We start from the raw sequence: 5,000 nt of genomic DNA, 5'->3' as shown, positions 1-5,000 counted from the left end.
AGGTGTGAGTATGAGTGTCTCTGTGTGTGTGTATGCAAGCCTCTGTGCGCGTGTGGAGGTGATGCGGAACTCGGGATGGCTAATACGAGCGTGTGTGTGATGTGTGTGAGTGAGCGAGACGAGTTTGTTTTTCTGTAGGTGTTTGTCTCCAACAAGCATTTGTCTCTGAGTGAGATTATGTCCCAATGTGTGTTGTGTACAGTAAGGTGTGTGTGTGTTTCTGTTAGTTGAGGTAATATAAAACTTATGTATGTGTTAGAGAGAGAAAAACAGAGAGAGAGGGGGTTGTGTTAAATATTTGTCTATGTATGAGTGTATGTATAAGTATGTACATATATCGTGTTAGTAACGTGTGTAGGTTGAGGTGATACATGAGACAACTTATATATATATATATATGTGTGTGTGAGTATGTATAAGTGTATGATTGAGTATGAGTGAGAGAGAGAGAGGCTAGTTTCGTGTTTTTCTGTCTTTCTCTTTTAATATGCAAGTTGTCTATGTGAGTGTGTGTTTGAATGTATGTTAAGGTGTGTAAGGGTGACGCGGAAATTACATATGTGTGTGTAAGAGTTCGTTGAGATTTTTGTGTAACTATTTCTCTCTAAGTACTCACACTTATAAATACACGTGTACACACACACACACACACACACACACACACACACACACACACACACACACACATACGTGTGAGTTTATGGACGTGAGTCTATGTGTTTGTGTTACAAAAGGTGCATGTGAGCCAATGATGAATAACTTATATGTGTAAGCATATCTATGTGTGTTGTATAACACTTCGTGTGTTTATTTCTTTCAAAGAAGCTTATCTGTCTGAACGTGTACGTGAGTGTGTGTATGTATGTATGTATATAAATATATACATATGTTCGTGTTGTAAGGTGTGTGTAAGCTGAAAAATGTTTAATGAAAAAAGTTTAATGGTAGAAATAGTGACGACGATGGTGATGATGAGGTGGGTGAAATGGAGGGTTTTTTCAATGTGTGTCTATGTAGGTACCTAAGAAGTAGTTTTATTTGTGCTTAGAGATGTGTACGTGTATGAGTGAGCTTGTTTGTGAGTTTGTATCCCGATGTGTGTTGAGTAAAAGTAAGGTGTGTGATGGTTGAGGTGAGTGGATGCAGAACTTAGGACGTACCAGATTCCTGTGTGACTGTGTGTCGGTCTCAACGAAGTGGTTACCTCCCTCTCTCTCTCTCATACATACACACACACTCTCTTTCTCTCTCTCTTTGTCTTTCTTTATACCTCTCTCTGTCTCTCTTCATCTGTGTCTGTGTGTTTGAGTCCAAATATCAGTACGTTTGAATAAGGTGTGTGCTTGTTCGAGGTGATGAAGAAATCTAAAGAATATCCTCGACTGTGTGTCTGTGTGTTTGTCTATCGCCAAGTGGTTGTCATTTCACTTTAAATATCTATTTACACACACACACACACACACAAACACATATATATATATATTTATATTTAAATGCGTGTGTGTATGTGTGTGTGTGTATGTGTGTGTATAGTGTGCAAGGTTGGCGGATGTACGAAATAATGTTGAGGAGGAACTCATGATGTAGAGGTAATGATGGTGCTGATGGTGACAGCGATAGTGATGGTGGTGGTGGTGGTGCTGCTGCTGTCATAATCAGTAATAATGGGACACGCAGTTGTTGCTGGCAGTGTTCCTTTTTAAATCTGAAGAGGTGGGTGTATATATATATATGATTGACCGTTGACTGAACACTATTCAATTTTTTTTCTCCGTGTTTTTCTCCTTGTCTCCGTATTCTTTCTGTTGAAGAGCGTAGCTCGAAACGTCAAAGACTTTCCGTATTCCCGAGCGTCATACTAATATATCCTTTTGTTATTTACACCACCTGTCCTCGTCTGTTGTTATTATTTGTATATTCTCCCATATATATATATATATATACATGTATATATATATATGTAAGTCAGTAAATGGTGGGGTTGTGTATATATAGGGGTGCGTATGTTCATCTGACTGTATCTATGTATACTCTCTCTCTCTCTCTCTGTGGGTAACCTAGTGTCGCTTTTCAAATATTTTGGATATAACATATTTTGACTGAATTAACTTAACCGAAGTCAGGTCGTTCACACCCAAACGAACCTGTGTATATAAACACACATACACACACACACGTGTGCTGTTTTACAACGCAGTATACTAATTGCGTATAACACCTATGTATGTGTGTGTGTGTGTGTGTGTGTGTGTATACTCTTTTACTCTATTTGTTTCAATCATTTGACTGTGGCCATGCTGGAGCACCGCCTTTAGTCGAGTAAATCGATCCCAGGACTTATTCTTTGTAAGCCTAGTACTTATTCTATCGATATCTTTTTGCCGAACCGCTAGATTACGGGGACGTAAACACACCAGCATCGGTTGTCAAGCGATGTTGGGGGGGGGGGGGCAAATACAGAAACACACACACACACACACATATATATATATACATGACAAGCTTCTTTCAGTTTCCGTCTACCAAATCCACTCAAGACTTTGGTCGGCCCGAGGCTATAGAAGACACTTACCCAAGGTGCCACGCTTGTCAAGCGATGGTGGCGGGACAAACACACACAAACACACACACGCATATTATGTATCTATCGATGGGCTTCTTTCAGTTTCCATCTAAGAAATCCACTAACAAGGCTTTGGTCGGCCCTAAGCTATAGAAGACATTTGCCCAACACACACATATATATAAACATACACACAAATACACACATATAGAAAAATGTTGACAGTGACTTCGAAGTTCTGCAAATGGTTTGTTTCATCGGATTTTAATGGTTTTGGACTTTGGTTTTAGTTTTCCCTTGAATGATTTTATGTATAATTTATACGTAAAACACACGCACATGTATCGTAAAAGAATATACGAGTACGTATTTAATATACACCTGTGTGTGTGTGTGTGTGTGTGTGTGTGTGTGTGTGTGTGTGTGTGTGTGTGTATTCTTTTACTTGTTTCAGTCATTTGACTCCGGCCATGCTGGAGCATCATTTTTGACCCCCCACCCCACCCCGGACTTATTTCTTAAGCCTGGTACATATTCTATCCATTTCTTTTGCCGAACCGCTACTTACAGAGACGCAAACATATCAACACCGGTTGTCAAGCAGTGAAGGGGATACAGACACTAAGGCACAGACAGATATATATATATATATATATATATATATATATATATATATATCTATGTATACGACGGACTTCTTTCAGTTTCCGTCTACGAAATCCACTCACAAGGCTTTGGTCGGCCCGAGGCTATAGTAGAAGACACTTACCCAAAGTGCCACGCAGTGGGACTGAACCCAGAACCATGTGGTTGGGAAGCAAGCTTCTTACCACATAGCCATGCCTGCGCCTATACACACACACACACACACACACACACATATATATATATACATACATGCACCTTTTATCTTTACTTGTTTTTATCATTCGAACTGCGGCCATGTTGGAGCACTTGTTTGAAGGGATTAGTCTAACAAATCGACCCCTGTACTTTTATTATCTACGCCTTGGTACTCATTCTATCGGTTTCCGGTGCCGAACTACTTGTGTTACGCGAACGTAAACAAACCAACGCTGTTGTCAAGCGATGGTGGTGGGTGGACAAACACAAACGCTAAGACACACAGATTCACACACAGACATACACACGCGTGTCCCAAATTCAATCATAAGACATTGGATGGCGCGGGGCTATATAAAGTAAAAGACAATTGCGCAAGGTGACATGCTGTGGAACTGAACCCGGAACCGTGTGACTGCAAAGCAAGCTCCTTAACGTCACAGTCATGCCCGCAACAATGTGTGTGTGTGTGTGTGTGTGTGTGTGTGTGTGTGTGTGTTAATTTTATTCTTTTGCTTGTTTCAGTTATTTGACTGGAGCATAGCATTAAAGGGTCTTTTGAGTCGAACAAATCGATCCCAGGACTTATTCTCTGTTAACCTAGTACTTATTCTATCGGACTCTCATTTGCCGAACCGCTAAATTATTTCAACGTGAATACACCAACATCGGTTACCAAGCAATGATGGGAGAACAAACACCGACACACACACACACACGACGGGCTTCTTTCAGTTTCTATCTACTAGATTCACTCACAAGGCTCTTGGTCGGCCTGAGGCTATAGCAGAAGACACTTGCCGAAGGTGCTACGCAATGGGACTGAACCCAGAACCATGTGGTTGGTAAGCAAGCTACTTACCACACAGTCACGCAAGTATTTTTCTTTAATGGACGAGGAAATAAGAGTACTCTGTACTCTATATACGTACTCGTGAAATATATATTTATTTACACGAAGTTGATGACTCAGCTCCGCTGTCGTCTGGAGGAAATATTTGGTGAGACACTCCGAGTTGCGACGGAGTGAATCATTAGCTTTTGTTTGAAACGAGCTATACTACCACCAACACTGCCATCACCACCACTGTCGCAACCACCACCTTTACCATCACCATCCCCACCCACTATCTCTACTGCCACCACCATCATCAACATCACCACCAACATCAACATCTGCAATAACAACAACATAAGCGTTGTTATATAATCAAAACCAAAAGGAACAAAATGGCACCCACCAAGGCAACGGGTAAACCTGTACATGGTCGTTCTGTATGCTAGAAACAACAGCTAAATATCCTTCAAATCACAAACAACCCATCTTTGAAGAAAGAGAAGAAAGAAAGAAAGAAAGGAAAGAAGGAAAGAAAGGGAAGAAATGAATAAATAAATAAATAAATAAATAAATAAACAAGAGCACTTTCGTAGTTATCAAAGGAAGGTGGAGGCATCACAGAAATGGTAAATAGTTTACGGCACAAAAAGAAAACTTTAAACTTGCTAAAATAATTTCGAAGTGTTCCTGTCGTGATACTGAGGATCTGATCAAAGACTTTGCAACTGATAACAAATTGGAGAAAACTCCTCAAAT

Source organism: Octopus bimaculoides, chromosome 16 (genome assembly GCF_046866305.1).
Source record: "Octopus bimaculoides isolate indiv1 chromosome 16, ASM4686630v1, whole genome shotgun sequence".
Classification (NCBI taxonomy): Eukaryota; Metazoa; Mollusca; class Cephalopoda; order Octopoda; family Octopodidae; genus Octopus; species Octopus bimaculoides.
The sequence above is the reverse complement of the archived record's forward strand: the minus strand, read 5'-3'. Positions refer to the sequence as shown.